The sequence below is a fragment of the Cynoglossus semilaevis genome, chromosome 5 (genome assembly GCF_000523025.1).
Source record: "Cynoglossus semilaevis isolate Cse_v1.0 chromosome 5, Cse_v1.0, whole genome shotgun sequence".
Taxonomy (NCBI): Eukaryota; Metazoa; Chordata; class Actinopteri; order Pleuronectiformes; family Cynoglossidae; genus Cynoglossus; species Cynoglossus semilaevis.
The window spans coordinates 17,987,505-18,004,759 of NC_024311.1; the positions used below are offsets into that span (position 1 = coordinate 17,987,505).

At 41.8% G+C, this 17,255-nt stretch overlaps 1 long non-coding RNA gene across 2 annotated transcripts in view; it reads left to right on the forward strand.

The window, feature by feature from the left end:
* Positions 1 to 17,255, forward strand: part of LOC107988600 (uncharacterized) — a 138,288-nt gene that overhangs the window by 26,270 nt on the left and 94,763 nt on the right. For both annotated transcript variants that reach the window (XR_003049682.1, XR_001760091.2), the window contains exons 2-3: positions 6,328 to 6,395; positions 6,757 to 6,831. This is a non-coding gene — a long non-coding RNA (uncharacterized LOC107988600). The remainder of the gene's footprint in view (positions 1 to 6,327; positions 6,396 to 6,756; positions 6,832 to 17,255) is intronic.

Sequence of the window (17,255 nt, forward strand, 5' to 3'; positions counted from 1 at the left end):
CTGCAGCTCGCCCGTCTCGTTGCCATGCATCGTGAGGCCGAGCTGCGATGGCTGCTAACCCACGCGGGAGCAGAACGACTCGCAGACTATCGGCTCTGTGCGACCTTTCTATTTTCTCAGAACACAAAGCAATTAAGCCCTCAGTAGATTCCCCCCAACAAAGAGCTTTGCTCTCCTTTGTCGGTTTACATTGTCCTCGACGAAGCTCTACACACACTCCGGTCCGGATCGATACTCAGATGCACCCATAGATTGGCTACCACCGCTGCCCACACTAATGAAGCAGTGGTAGAGCCGAGGAGAGGAGGAGGAACAGGGATCAATTTCATCTTGTTCCCAGTAAACCCCGTAGTTTGCTGATATTCTGGCGTTGACCTGCGGGCCGAGGACGCAGCGCTCCTCTCATCACGGCGCTGTGTACTTGCTGTAGTTGATCGCTGTCGATACTCAACGATTTTCCTGCCTCAATAACACCGTGTGTACACAGTCTTTCTTATTCCGACACCTCTGACACTCGCTGTCACGAGTGCTGCAATAATTGGCCAATCAATACACCCCGTGTCGATTGCATCATGCCAAGAAGGCAGGAAGCGAAAACTAGAAACAGACACAATGCAGCGTCACAGCTCCCCGTGAGTCTCATCTGTCACTGAATCAATACAGACGATGACACCGGATGACAACAGACGCCGTCGCATCATCCTTCATCCTGGGCTGCGGCAGGAGCGCACGTCTGTGATGTGTGGCTTCTGTAGTGGACGACTGTTACTGAACCTGTCGCCATTCTTCACTTCTGTCCATTTAACAGCAGGAGCAGCAAGATGTAAGATCACGGAGAAATCTAATTCTGACAGGACTGTGTGCAACGAAGCGCACTGCTGCTGGGGGGCGCTCAAACTGGGCCGTTAATGCAGTGGGGAAAAAAACCCAACGGTGTTACGTCTGTTACAAGACAGATTCACTTTAATGAGAACAAAAAAAAAACCTGTGTAAACTGTCCTGGTCTGTTCTGGCCTGTTCTGTTCTGGTCTGTTCTGGTCTGTTCTGGTCTGGTCTGTTCTGGTCTGTTCTGGTCTGTCGTCATTAAAGCTGTGTTTGCAGTGTGCTGTAGAAAAATGTTTAGAACAGGTTTTAAACATATGGCTCCCAGTCCAACATCAGGCTGGATTAAAGATTGAAGATATCTCATTTCTTTTAAACAAATGTTATGGTCTGTGGTGGAAGTCTTTTCCAGTGGATATTTTAGAAGAGAGAATTGTACCTGTAAAAACTGGAACTTTACACCAGTTAACTGTTGATTAGAACAAAATCCTCTTGTTTTCAGTCACTGCGTCACCACTTATTCCCATCAACTGTTCGAGCCGCTCTTGTTGTCAAACTCTTTTGGTATCATTATCTTCTCATCTGTCCTAATGGACGGTGAGGGACTCTTATTGGCCGCGCTGACTCGGCCGTAAAGCTGTCGACGGGGCTCCTGTTGACGCCATCGAGGGCCAGTGGAGCTGCACGTTGAGGACAGTGGCTGTCGCTGAGAGTCGATCAGTAATGGAGTGATTCATGTACTGTAGGTAGATGTGAAGGACTGGAATTCATTTGCCTTTTCCACGTTGGGAACTTTCCACTGAGAAGCAGCGTTTATTTGGGACGTGACGAATGTGGAAGATTTGTTGTAAATTCAGGCCTGAGACTGTTGATCCTGCACTAGAAGAAGAATAAGATTTAACTAACTAACCAACCAGGTAGATAAGCTACATAGTTAACTAGCTTGTCATGTAACTAACTAGCTATCTAGCTTTAAACTAACTAGCCAGCTAGCTTTGTAACTAACTAACTAACTAACTGAGGAGTCGGTGCAGAAACTCAACTCTTTCTAGAAATATCAAACATAGAAACGATCTGTTCTTATCACCATTTCCGAGCACTATATAAATATGATGCTGAACTGAACTCCAGATGATGACATTTGTTTTAATGATATCATTATAATGTACATTTACACTGTTTGACTTTCATATTGAATGTGATGAATTGTTCATTTCACGTGGCTCCACATCTTGAAGCCAACTCTCGACAGAAAGCTTATTTTTTTTAGTATAGAGGTGAGAGTATAAGTGGTTTGAAGACGCAACGAAATAAAAGAAGGAGGAGATGAAGGAGAGCAAAGTGAAAAGGATGTTGGGTAATAGCAGCTGAAATGGTGGCCACACATTCTCCTCTCTAATACGGGCCACAAATGGATCTGCCTTTTATCTCTGCTCCATCCATAAAGCCCTGTCAAACCAAAGAGGCTGCCTCATTTATGCAGCAAACACACGCCCTCGTGCACACGGGCCCACGTGCACGTGCCCACGCACACACAGGCGTAAACACAGGCGGAGATCACATGCTGCTGTTTATTACTTTTATCACAAGAAAGAGACAAGAAGATACAAGCCAGACCCAGGACGTATTTTTTCTCCTTTTCTGCGAACGCCGGCGCCCGAGTCTCAGGTGTTCGTCGTCCTGTCACTTCACAGGAGGCCCAGCACGCCGCCGCTCGCTTTTTGAGCTCATCTGTGTTTATCACATTTTCCTGTTGATTTTTTTTTTCTTCTACTCTTCGTCTCTTCATCATCTGAGTTGTTAACTGTGGAAACTCAGCGCCTCTCACTCCTTCATTTCATTTTTTTTTTTTAAACCTGTTGTTCAGGCTTCATGGCGTGTTTAAAGATAAAAGGCTGCGTTGGTCAAATACAGGAACTGTTTTTCTAAAGTTCACATCAACCTGAGTGTTAAACACCACGGGTCCATTTTAGGAACTGTGCCTTTTAAAAATCCAGCTATGGAGCAGCCTCGCTGTCCGTTATTTTAAAAAGGTAATTAGTGAAGTGTGTGAGATAATTGTGGTAACGATCAATTAAAATCCAGAACTTTCCACGGTTTAATTGGTGCTGGGCACCGGTGTCAGTTAAGGAACAAAAAAACCTGTGCTTCAGAGACAGCGCCGCCAAATGTGAACTTTGATTCCGTCGTCTTGTTATAAGTTGGTTTATATTCACAAACACAAATAATGATGAAAGAAATGCAAATTCCAACTTTTAAGGCAACTCTGGTGCAACTCTTTTTTTATTATTATTTTGGCCCTAGGTAAATGTTAATTCTACTGACATTAGATGGAAGAGCGCTGTTAATAAAAAAAAAAAGGAAGTTCAAGTCAAACAGGCCCCCCCCCCCACTCACCCCCCTCTCCCTCCAATATTTGATTTAATCCTGTGACAAAGTTTGGGAACCACAGCAAATGTCACCACTTTGAAGAATCAGTTTCAACTTCATCTAACAGTGTTTTCCAGTTTTGGTTCCTCCTTTTCTCATGTTCTTTCTCTCTCTCTGTTTTTTTAAACATTTTAAGTCTTTCTAGATCCTCATTCACAGCCTTTCAAAGAGACTTTTCACTTTGTGTTGTTTATTTCTCCAACATCTGAAGAACGACAGAGTTCACGTCATTTTCCGTTTATTTTTTGCCTTTTGTTCCATGATGTTCTCCACTTCCTGTTCTTATGTCTCCCCCTCTCCCCACCTGTTCCCTCTCATTGTTTCCTTTCTTGCTTCTCTGGGCCCCAAAGTGCCCACGTGGGATGGACTGTTTGCTGCTGGGGTTTCTCTTCTGCTCGTTCCTCCACTCTCTCCTTCACACGCTCCCAAAGGTTTCAGGATTTTTCCTCCGTCTTCCCGTCACCGTCCCTGGTCTGTATCTCTTCCCTAAGCATCTTCTCCGTCTCCTCCTCCTCTTCTCTTTGCTTCTACATTTTTCAGCTCCCGTGGGTGCAGGTGATAGAGGAAGGCGCTTAGCTTTGATTGCTGCATGGCTGCAGGCGTTCCTAGGGCAGAGCAGCTTTAGCTTCTGAATGTGGTGGTAAATAATCCCGACTGGGGAGAGAGGGACAGAGAGGCTCCGGAGGGGAGGAAGGAAGAGAACCGATGTGTGTGTGTGTGTGTGTGTGTGTGTGTGTGTGTGTGGGAGAGAGAGAGAGTCCGTGTTTATACTGGTGTAGTTGTATTTTCCATTGAAAATCTAACTTTTCAGTGAACTTTCTGACTGGACGACGATCACAGATTTTTTTTTCTTTTTAAAATAAAACATTGTTTCATGACATCAACATCACATTACCTGTAGTTTATTCCAGTAACACGGGACGGGCTTGACTTTTACTCTAATTGACCTTAATGACATAGTTTGCCTAGAGCCAGTGTGTGAGCGTTATGATGTCAGACAGGGTGTGAACATCTGAACCTGGATCATGAATTAAATCTGCTCATTAACAGTGAACATTTGAATATTCACATGCAGATGTGCATCAGAAAATGTAAAAATACCAGTGACATGACGTTATTTCAGTGAAACAATGCAAAGAATTCACAGAATCACAAATGTATAAATGACACGTGTGAGAGTCTGACCGTCCGGCCTGCGGTCCACATCTGGTCACTAAAGATATCTGTCTGATCATGAACAGTAGAATCAGACAACATAGATCCAGCATCATTCAGAAGAGAGTTCAGAGTTTCTATGTTACACGTTTGACACTTCACTGTTAGTTAACGGTAACAGTCACAGCTGGATATAAGACGCTTCTTCACTCACTGTCAAAAAAGCACAGAAAAAAAAAAAAAGTCAGTCCCTGCTCATTATGTACGTCTGTAGGTAATAATAGAGCGCTGACTAATCCGAGTCTCTACGCGGCTCTAACTGTCAGGAAGCAGCGGCGGACGCTGAGTCACTGCAGCCTGTCTCCACGATAATTGAGGCTCAGCTAATAGGTCTAAAAAAATCATCTAAAAATGGACTTCTCTCTGCTTTGGTGAATGTCCAGGGTCAACAGACCCTTAAACTCCAGTCTGACGGCAGGGTCTGACGGCAGGTGGTAAGATAAAAGATTAAAAAAAGAAAATATTATTATATGATGCTGTTTTAATTAATAGCCTGGTATTGAATGTAAAATAAATTATGTTTATATACGTGTGCAGAGCTAGACCTTCCACAAGTAGAACATTCATTAAACCCCCCTCTCCCCCAAAACAAAACCCTCCTCTTTTGTAGTCACATTCATGGGACTCAAACCTTGGTCAACACAGCGTATAAAGCAGCGTCCTTCCTCCATCAGTTTAGGGGTCCGTGGACAGAGTGCCCCCCCCCCCGCCTCCCCCCGGCTCTGAAGGACAAGCTGTGGTGTATTCAGTATGTTGTTGGGCTGTAATGTATTATTACTATTATTATTATTAAGTGAACCATGTTCACCTGTAACCTTGAACAACTTCACTCAGAAAATGGAAAATTCATGGATATTTTCTAATCATTTTCTAATCCATAAAAGAACATTTCACTGCAGTTGTCAATTTCAACAAGGATTCTTTTGCCTCACGATTTCAGAATTCTTTGAGCATTAGTTCTTTGATCTGTCGCTGATTGAGGGGTAATTTTCATTCTCTTCTAGTAATAACTGACGTTGACTGACGGCACAGTGGTTTAATTAAAATCTCTCCCTTGATTACGTCCCATTTTTCATCTGAATGTTTTCTTTCAATATTTGCTTCATTTGTCTCTAGATACATGTATCCTTAGCACACGCATATATGGGTGTATATATGTATATGTATTTATACACAAATATATATGTATGTAAACATATATAATCACAAATTCAAGACTAACTTTCATCAAAGATATTTGTTATAAGTTAAATGCTGTAGAAAAGTAAGTGTCCCTTAAAGCATTGTTTCCCAAAGACTGGGTCGCGACCCTCAGGTGGGTCGCAAGAGATTTCTTTTTTTTTTTTTTGGCTTGTCTCGCATCATCGTTTCCCAGGAGTTTACGAATAACGTCTATTGACTATTGGGTCACGAAGGTCTGTGACAAAGTTTGGGAAAAACTGTCTGAAAGTTCCTTTAAAGTTAGATATGCAGACACACAGATGTGGTTTAAACCTGAATTGTAATGCTGGGGATGAGTCACAGGTGTATGCCACGGCTGTCTGATGAACCTCGGCTCACATTTCCACAGTTAACATTTAACCTTTTGCACTGACAGTCGTGAAAGGTCAAACCACAGCAGAGGCTTCTTTAGGCAGATTTTCACAGATTTGTTCCACGTTTCTCACATATTTCTTATTTACTTCAGACGCCTCTAATGACCGTGTAGACACTGTGTCAGGTTCCATTGTCACTGTTACACACAGCAGCATCTCTAAGAAAGTCGGACCGTCGGTTTAATTCCTCCTCTGAGGTGACTTTGATATTGTTTGTTCGTTTGCAACTTTATTTATTCGTCTTCTTCTGCTTCATTCTCTCCAGGGTCTGGCGGCAGTCGCAGCCAGTCTCAGCAGTCATCCAGCGATGATGGGGTTCCACGAGGCCAGTCGGTGAGTTCAGCTCAGTGCAGCCTTTAATGACTAAGACAAACATGTTTTTACACTCACCTCAAATTCTGGAAGACACCGAATCAAATCTGTGTTTTTTTTCCGTTTATGGAAAAAGCCTGAGTGTAAAGAGCTTCATCTCCTCTCTGTAAGGCAGTGGATTCCAAAGAGGGGGGGGGGGGGGAGGGGGGCATGGAGGTTTAGAGGGGTGGGTGTGTGCAGCAAGTTAATTTCAACTTTAATATTTCCTTTGTTTGTGCCACCAGGGGGAGACTGCACTGATTGTCATTATATTTCCTCAGTTTGAAGGAGTTCCAGAGTTTTCCATGAAACTCAGTGGAGATTTGATGTGATGTGTCGACAGGGCTGGGAGCTCAGCAGTAATCCTCGCTACAGAAGGGGGGCGCTGCAGATAACGTTCGGGAGCCTCTGCTGTAAGGTAAGTGAGAAACCCAGACACAAACCAGGTTCAGGACACGTCCCAGGACTTGAGAACCAATATGAGCTAATGCAGAACCACGCCTTCCACAAATAGAACAATCATCCAACCCGTCACTTATTCCGTCCGTTGCTGCGACACCGGCCATTTTCCCGCAGGAACTCTGAAAGAGCGAGCGTTATGGTCCTGGCGTCCGTTCAGGCCGTACACTCGCAGCTGTCTGCGCCACCTGATGGTGGGGTAATCTGCAAACAGTGGTTTTACAAGCCACGGTAAAGAAGTGCGTTTATCATTCCTGAGGCAGTGCTAATCCCCGCTCTCGGATGAACTCTCTGCTGTTCCAGTGCAGGCGGCGCGGCCCGGCGTGAACAGCACGCGGGGTCACGGGGTCACGGTGTCACGTGGATACTGTAAAACCAACTCAGTGACTAAATGTAAAAGTTTATTTATTTGTTAGAGACAGTGATCAACCCCCCCCCCACCCCCCCCCCCCCGCCCCCCCTCTGTACTCTGTGACCCCCTCGACCATTAACACGTGTTCTTTCTGTTGCTGTTACATTTGAACCGTTGACTCTGGTTAAATCATCCACCGTTTCAAGCTGGAAAAATGTATCTTTTTTTTTTTTAACTTTGCACTTTACAAAAGCGAACTGAGGGCTTTTTCAGTTGAGTTGCCTTTAAATACAGCGAACGGTGTCAAAGTGCACGCTGATTCACACTGATGTGAAACTTAAACGCTGCCCAAATCCTCACCTTCCTGCTGTGATACAGTTATTCATATTCAACACTTCACTTCAGAGTGAAATAAATTCATTCAAACCGTTTTTTATTGAAGTCCTGGTATTTCAAGGTTTAATTTTGGCCGAACCTGATTCTTGTAGTAGATTTGATCTAGACACAGAGTTGACGACGACTTCTTTGTTACTGTTGACAAATTATGGCTGATATTTTGACATATTGACTCCACAGAGATATGAAGTGAAATGATGCCGATGCAGTTTGTCTTCTGTCAGACACAAACATTTATTTTTTTTCTAATTGATTACAGGTAGAAATATGTTGTTAGAATGATTGACAGGTCCTCCTTTGGTCCATGTCATTTGTTTGGGATGGAGTTCTCCTTGTGTGTAGTCTCCAGGTTTGTTGACATCTGCGATTGACTCTAGCGCCCCCTGCGTCTCTAAAAAAAACTGCTAGATAATGGATGGCTTTTGGTTACATGATGTTTTTATTTTTCGATTTTATTTACGGTTTGTTGCTCCAGCGTGTGGACCAGAGACGCTGTCGGAGTTTGTATATGATTTAAATTTAAGAAGGAAATCTGATTCTGAGAAATCTGAGAAATTTCACTCACTGGGAGAATCCTTTTTTTTCCACGGTGGTTTGAAATGATGCGTCTGTCCTTGGACCTTCACCAAACTCCATTCTTTACTTTGACTTTTTTTTTACTGCACATAAAACACGGAGACAAACAAACATGTTGGGAAACGTTGGCAGTGACGCGGCCGCCGTTGGGATTATATGAGACCAAACCACAACTGCTGTCGTCCAGGTTGTCAGGAACAACGGGACGTGATGTTGTTCAGTTTTCACTTCCTGCAACAACCGCCTCGCTGCGATTACAGCCGCCCAGAGTCCAAGGACAACACGGACCCCAACATAAAATGATAGAATAAGCGTCCTCAGGGTAATCTTCACTAAATGGGGCATTTACTGTGTAATGTGCCTTTATGGTCCTGAGCCGGTATCCATTTCCAGGGCCAAAAACCATTAGACGGCAGTTTAGTGTTTAACATATCAGTGGGCAGCTGGGAGAGCAGGGTGTGGGGAGAACAGTGGAACTTTACAGGAGAGTCAGGAACTTTGAAGTCAGTCGTTGTTCCAACACTTTGGTCTTGGTTTGAAGAATTAGAGAAAAGAAACGGATTGTTGAACCTGCGTTTTGGTGTAAAAAGACTAATAAAGTTATCCTTATGCAGAGCGACTTGGAATGAAACCAATTCTGAATATATGAGTCAAATCATCTCTTTGTGCGTCAGGAGACGTGTGGACATAAAGCCGACCGCAGACACAGGACGGATTTATGAGGCAGCGGCGAGCCGTCGACTTTCTTTATGAGATGGCAGCCGTCTCTCTGTGCAGGTGCTGTGTCCTGTTTTTACTGCTCTCCTCCTCCTGCTCCTCCTGCTCCTCCTCAACCATCCCTTATCATTCTGGCAAACACCTAAGTCCCCATCAAGGACAGTGGTACCTTACGGTAGTCGGTGATTCCCAAACACTGTGCCGCGGTACATTACTGTGACGTGTGACGTCATCAGGTGCACCGTGGAGTTGGTCTGAAAACTATCATTTATTTCCTCTGCCTTTGTCTTTTGCGATAGTAACCTAACATAATACTCGAGATCCACGTGTTTGTCTTTCTTCAATTCCTGAGAGTTCTCTCTATCTGCGTTGTGTTCAACTAAACAGGCCCAGGTTTTAAACTGAGCAGGAATATTGTGAGTAAACTGAAACAGATTACTAAATATTATTCCATATATTTTGGGCAACATTTTTGTTGTGCCATGTAAAAATATATATATATAAAAAATGCCACTTTGAATATGTATATTTTAATGCAGGCAGGTGTGATTAAAGAATGCTGACCTCAGGTGGTGTGAAGTGGAAGGACAAATAATCTCGACTGAAGGGTTTGATTGGAATAGTTGGGATTAAGATTAAGGGATGGTAATTTATCACCAAATGCATTTGATGGCGTTCTAACTCGTTTTGTTCGCATCAGCACTCTGTATTTTCCGTTATGCTTTTGATTAACGACTGATTTACTGCCTGGAAGTGTGTACTTTATATAAAGTTGTCTTTTAACACCCCTCCCCCGAATAAAGGGGGAAGAAATTCACAGGAGATGAACTGTAAACGGTAAATCATACAAGTAAAATTTTACAGCGCGGCACAGTTTTATAAGGACACTCATCCTATTAGTTTATGGGCTTGTGAGTGTAGTAATTTAAAACAGTTGACTCGGCTCCAGGATTGTCACTCTGTGAGGAGGAGGAAGCTGTGCTCGCCAAATGAGGTGATAGTTGTTTTTATACACTCTCAATTATCTGTGGAGTGTGAGGAGAGCAATAACTCCTCTTGATGCTCAAAGTTATTTGAAATGATTATAGCCTACGGGAAAGTTCGTCACGAACACCTAATGGACCGAGACGTACTTGGGATACTTGGATTCTGGAGTTAGACATCTGGGATTTTAACCAGTTCATATGACTAAACAAAATATAAGTGTAACAAACGTGTCCTCGCAGCGAGAAAAACAGTGGAAAAGTTTTTGTTTGAAATACCACAGACTGATTGATAATGTGGAGGACGACAGACAAACTCCTGAGACATTCTCTGAAGAACTGATTAACCTTCATCTTATGTTGAGGGTCAGTTTCAGTCTCCATGTTGACCAAATCACTGGTCATCCTCTGTTTTTCTTTATGAATCTTTGTGAACTTTTCTAGGGTCATGAACTGGTCTGTAAAATCTGGATGCACGACTAATGTGTCGTGGAACGTGCCGGGAAAATTAACTGTTTGTGAAGAGCGAAACATTCTTAATTATAGTGTTAGAAATAAGAGAAATATTAAAAAAAAATGTAAATCTTGTCTTAGAGGGAGTTGCTCTTGGTTTAACCTGTTGTTTTTTTTAACGTTTTGGGTGAATTTACACAGATCAACAAAGCAACATTTTACATTTTCTACTTGGATATTTTTCTTGACATTTCCAAAATAGAAATGTGAATTAGTCACTGATAAAAACAGGTGTGAAACATAAACAATTAAAAAAGTCATCTTCAGAAGTTGATTAATCTTGAATAATCCTGATTATTACACAGCAGCCATGTGATTTGTCAGGTTAAAGGTGCTCATTGTTTGACAGCCACTAAGTATTTATTTAAGAAATTATTGAAGCAGCAAGAACTTCAGAGCAGCTGCTGTTAGTTGTCTCAAACCTGTGGCGTTGCTGTGATTTCATGACAAAGCAACAGTTTTCTATCCAGTGCCTGTCAAACAAACCAATGATATGCTGTAGGTAACAGTGACAGTAACAGTGACAGTGACAGTAACAGTGACAGTGACAGTAACAGTGACAGTGACAGTAACAGTGACAGTGACAGTAACAGTGACAGTGACAGTAACAGTGACAGTGACAGTAACAGTGACAGTGACAGTAACAGTGACAGTGACAGTAACAGTGACAGTGACAGTAACAGTGACAGTAACAGTAACAGTAACATTAACAGTAACAGTAACAGTGTGCTGTGAGGATATAAAAAGATTGATTTGATATAAAATCCCGTTTGACATTTCAGGCTTTAATTAAAAAAAAAACAAACCACCAACACCTTTATGTGAGACGACACAGAGAGACGCAGAGATCATTCTCACAGATATTTATAATAAACATTTAAAATAACTCCATACTGATAAAAACAACTGTTCCACACACGTGTTGTCACCTGAATGATCACAGCTGCGGTGGAATCAGCTCAGAGTTTATTAACTTCTTTCTTATTTTCTCCTCTCACCTCCTCTCTCCATCTTTCCACATCTCTGAACATCACATTCCAGTCCATCGCCCCTCGATCCGTTTCCTAGATACGTGCGCACACCTTCAGTTAGTCACACACACGGTTAGTTGTGCGTTCAGGCTCATTTCTCACTCCGTCTACGGTCACTTCATGGTTTCTCTGTCCAGTTTTTCTTTGTGTTTGACCATTTAGTCCCATTCCTTCACCCAGCGCTGCCAGTGAACCTGTTATTATTGTTGTTGTCACTCATAAACAAAAGCTAGTAATGATTGTAAAACGATTTGGTGCTAATATATATATATATATATAAAGTAAGAATTTTGAAACTACACATTGATTAATAATAACATCATCAACAACAATAGTAATAATGATAACCTGGCTGGATTTATGTTGGACATCCACTTCCTAAATCAAGGAGAAAGATTTCACCCGGGGAATGAAACTCTGTTTGGATTCATTTGTCTCCGTCGTGTTGCCGGGTCAATGAGAGAACTTTCAAAACAATATGGGAGTCACTGTGTTGCCGTTCCTACTCTGGTCCTTGTAAACGTGAAAGGATGTGTTAGCCAAATGCGCCCCGTCGGCTGTCTCTGGGGGGCAGGGGGGGTGAGTAGGGGGGTGGTTTGCTAAGTAGTAAACCTGTGTTCTGTCGGGTGTCATTAAAGTCCAGAGAGAGTCTGAGGGGCCTCTCACCACTGGGAGTAATGAATGTCTTCTCCACTGATTGCTAGCAGGGATGGAGTCAGCACAAACAGCAAATTAGAAGTGACATCTTGATGGAGGCAAAGCAAGAGCCGCAGCTGGTCACACACAAGTTAGATGGAGGAGAGGGAGGCTCGGAAAACACAGGGGGGAGAAAGGGAGAGAGGTAAACAGGTAGAAACAGAGATGTTAGAGAGAAAGAGAGGTAAAAAAAAAAACAAACCAGAGTGAAGCAGACCGTTTAAAAAGAAGTTGTTTGTAAAGCTTTAGAAAGGCTCAACAAAAAGCATCACCATTGGTTTCCAGTAACAAAGTGCAGTGAATATATGCAAAAAAAAAAAAACAACTATATATATAATTTACAAATGCACATGTCATTATGGATCAACAAATGATTTTATTTTGTTTTTATTTACACTACACCGATATATACCTTAATTGAGAATTGAAAATGTGAAGTGTTAGCTTATGTTGGACAAAAATATTTATGTAAACAGACTGATACAACTTACTCCTCAGTAAGTATATATACATATACAGTATGTATGTATGTATGTATATATGTATGTATGTATATGTGTATATATGTACAGTATATATGTATGTATGTATGTATGTATGTATGGATATATGTATATATACTTACTCCTCAGTAAGTATATATACATATACAGTATGTATGTATGTATATATGTATGTATGTATATGTGTATATATGTACAGTATATATGTATGTATGTATGTATGTATATATGTATATATGTATGTATGTATGTATGTATATATGTATATATGTATGTATGTGTGTATATATGTATGTATGTATATATGTACTATATATATGTATATATGTGTACAAATTGGATTTGACCACTGCATTTAACCATTTCAGTAAACATTAGTACGGACTCCATAGATTTCTATTCAAAGCAACTAGTGGTGGGCCACATAAAATGAGATGATGGCCCACGATTTGGCCCGCGGGCCATGTGTTTGACATATGTGATTCAGAGGGATACCTTGATTCTACAGAGATCACCGTCCTTGCTGGACGGCAGCGGTGTTCGGTGTTCGGCGGTGGCCTCCATCACTTCAGGTTGGTGTAATAACAGCAGCGGGGGAATCGCTCGGTGTCACTCAGCAGCCGTGGCTCAAAATGAGCACGGGAGCTGACATTATGAAATGGATTAGATTTGAGACCAATTAAAAATGAATTGCTCGAAATGAGCGCTGACCCTCGCCAAAATGGATGGCAGTGATCTCATTAGCAGGGATTCTTCCTCAGTGTGAGCAGCAGCTGGAGAATAGGGCTTCATGACACTCTGTCACTGACACAGGGGAAACCCACAGGGGGCGCTGCCCACACTGTGCTGAGGATTTATGTCTCTTTAAGCTACACCGTGTGATTAAAGTAGTGAGTGTTTGTGTCGACTAATAATGACGGTGATTATGCATGTGTCAGTGACGCTGAACTACTTCCTGTGGATTCTGTTGTGTACTGTATGTAGTGGCTCTGTAGTTTTCAGATGATAAGTAACACATTTTTGTGTTTAAGATGATCATACTACAACGTTATCCAGTTTCTGTCAAACAACTTTTTTTTTCCTTTTGTAAACTCTAAATATATATTTAAAAAACTGAGAAATATATTTATTTTTTTGGGGCTGTCATTCTATCATTGTCGTCCACTTATCGTCGCTCTCATGCCGGTGTCGTCACACTGTGAGATTTTCACACAATGTGTCGGAAAAAAAGTGGAAAAAAAAAATGTGTTTCACTGAAGCACCTTAGTCTTAAAATACCGTCTCAACACCCAGCATGCATTGTGGAGGGTTCAACCTCAGGTTAGACACTCACTGAGCCCAGGGCAGGCAGTCAGTCTACAGACGACGAGCTGTAGACTGATGAATGGTGTTGAGGACGAGGACTGAAGCTTTGATAGAAACTCTCTACGATTCAAGATGAAAAGTTAAGACTAAGATCAACCAGTTCAGATCAGTCAGAAATAAAAACAAACCAGGTGTGAAACCTACCGCCACCTGCTGGTGTTTGTCTTGTCTCTGTTCATAAATACAGTAGTTTTCATCCTGAACGTTTGAATTTTATAAATATTTAAAGAAATGCAGCTGCACACCACACGGTGGCAGAGCGGTCGGTGCTACTGCCTTACAACTTTCCTCAGACTTCCAAGTACATGTACATTAGGTTAATCAGGCGCTCTGAGGGTTAATACCATCTTCGTCCAGTAACTGCTGCTATTGGCTCTGACTGTGACCTGGAAAAGATGAATCATTCGAAAACAAGATTTTTTTTTGTTTGTTTTTTGTTTGTTAAAAAACTGTTGTTTGTATTTGTGTGTTTTTTTTTTACAGCAAAGTGAACTGGACTGTTTTGATTTCTTAAAAACTAAAATCAGTTTCTGTTCTACTTTACTGGTAACCTAGTTCTAAATCCTGCCTATGTGATATTTATATAACTTTATATTTAATTAAATTAATATCTAATCTGGAGCCAGCTTCTTCTCTTCGCTCAAACATTCCGTCCAAATCATGAACCATTTGCCACTCGTCTTTTCAGCGGCCTGGGCTGAGATTGGTCATTAAGCATCTGAGGCCTTCATTAGTGACAGTCTTTTTATTACACTGAGGAAATTAGCTGATGTGCCCAGAGAACAGAAGAAATAAAAAGTAGCTGGGTGGATTATGTGGAGGCCGTACAGATGGTAATGACTCTCCGAAGATAAAGTCAAGTAACGGATGAATCACACAGTCAGGCTGTCTCTGCTCTGCCGCCCCACGACACCCGGGGTCTGAGGTGTAAGTTCCCCCTCTTAATGGGTTGCCTCACTCAAAGACGATGAGTTCTTAAAAGTTGGAGAAGTCTCTGCAGTGTACTTTTGTAATCTGATGTCTTTTAAAGTAAAATCCTCCCCAGAAAAAAAAGAGAAAATACGGACGTGTCCAATTTTTGAAAAGCTATTTGATCAACATTCGTCAGAGCAGATAAAAAGTTACCATCGCTTCCATGACAATTCAGAACGGCTTTTATGAAATGACTTTGTCACAATATGAAAATCCCTTCTGCACTCTGAGATAAATCAACTTCATTTTTTGCTCGACTTCTCTCTTTCTCCCCGGACTTATCCATTAAGGACTAAATGAGCCTTTCTGCTGATTGTTCATATGAGACCAGGACTGATGAACTCCCACATCCTCCTGGGATTTTAAATTGGGCTGCACTCGGTCGGGGAGCAATGAGTGTCAACAACACTCACAGAACCACTGACCCACAGGAACCTGGAGGAGACGGAACCACTGAAGCCTTCACAGGTGGATGGATCCACGGACCAGACAACGGTCACCTCCGTCTGTCTGAGGAGGTGACACCGCTGGAGGGAAACATCAGTTAAAACATGTCATTAGGTCAAACAAGACTGTAGGGCAGGAGCACCAACCGCTGCTCCACCGTGTTCCCTGTGAAGGAATTTTTAGTGTTGAAATCAACACCAACACTGAGTGAAGTCTCCCAACATCCTCCTCTTTGTGTGATATTAACCTGGTAAAGAGATACAAGTGATGATGAAGTGCATCCATCCATCCATCCATGCATCCATCCATCCAGTGTGTGCTGTCTGTTACCTGCTGTTCTGGACTGTGAAGAATGATCAGGAGCTCATGCTGTTTTGGACTCCGCCGTTTGCTGTTCGTCTGGAGGATCTGATGATCAGTAATGAACCTGCTGTTCCACGTTTGGATGATGATCCTCCGCGTTGTCAGTTTTACTGCTGCAGCTGTGATGGATGTGAGCAGCGGTTGGATGTCAGGGTACAATGACTTAGTGGTTTAAGAAAAAGTACAGTCGACAGTACGGTGTAGTACGGTTGTTATAAGGGAAAAATTACCATCAGTCGACAGTACGGTGTAGTACGGTTGTTATTAGGGAATAAAAAATAGCTATAATCAAATATAGATTTTTTTTCCCACAATGTGAAGTATGCATCAACATTTGGTAATTTATTAAATTAAAAGGGAATAAAGAAAAACACTGTTTTTCCTGAAGAAATGAGAATGCAAACATAGAAAACAGCAGATTTTGTTTAAATACTTTTGTTTTATTTAGACAGATTTATCAGACCTTTACATGACCTGGAGTCTGAGCTGCCAGTTGTCGGTCGTATTCCCAGTGCTTTAATTTTAGAAGTTCATTAAAAGTTCAGAGGATTTGACTGTGTTCACTTCAATATCACCATCTGGCTCCAACATCTCCCTGTTGTCCAAAGACACGTTTGACAAAAAGTGGAAACACCAGTTTGACACGGAGCTCAGTGATGACGTTGGTAGTTTATTAAATCACTCTCTGAATCTGTACCTGTCTGTCAGTTTATCATTACCGCTAAATGGGATTTAATTCACAAGATTGAAATGTTTTAGTGCAGCAACAAATACGACTTCTTTCTTTTTCTTTCTTTCAAGTTCCTTTTTCGATTATTTTTTCTTTTCAGTTTCTCAATTTATTATTTATTTCCTTCTTTAGTTCTTTTTTCCTTCCTTTTCTTTTCTGTTTCCCACACAGAGCCGGTGATCTATGGCACAGAGGTGCGGTCGTTCTCAGAAACCTCAGAGAGAGTTCTCCTGGAGGTTGACCTTCTGCTCTGGTCCATAATCTCCTACTTGACTGTTTCAAAGGCCAGTTGAAGTAGACAGAGACATGATGGTGAAGCAGTTTGACAAAACTTTAACAAAGATGTGACAAAGACACCATAAACCAGAGCAGATGAAGAACAGTCAGAGGTTCTGGTGATGTTGACCCCGACTCACTGATCACAGACAGTAAAACATCAACTTCATGACTAAAACTCGTCTTTCTCTGCTCCTCAAACAGCCCTGGACAAAGAGAGGACACCTGCTCTCCACCAGTGTGTTTTCATTCTGGGAATGAACAGAGATCAATAAACTGGGACTGTGCTGACGCGGCTCAGATACTTGTTTTAAGTCACTCCACTCAATCCTCAGACTTTAAGCTTCATTAGCATCTCCTCTGGCATCAACATCAATACATATATATATGTATATATATATATATATATATATATATTTATTCAGTCATTTAACATATATATATATATGTATATATATGTGTG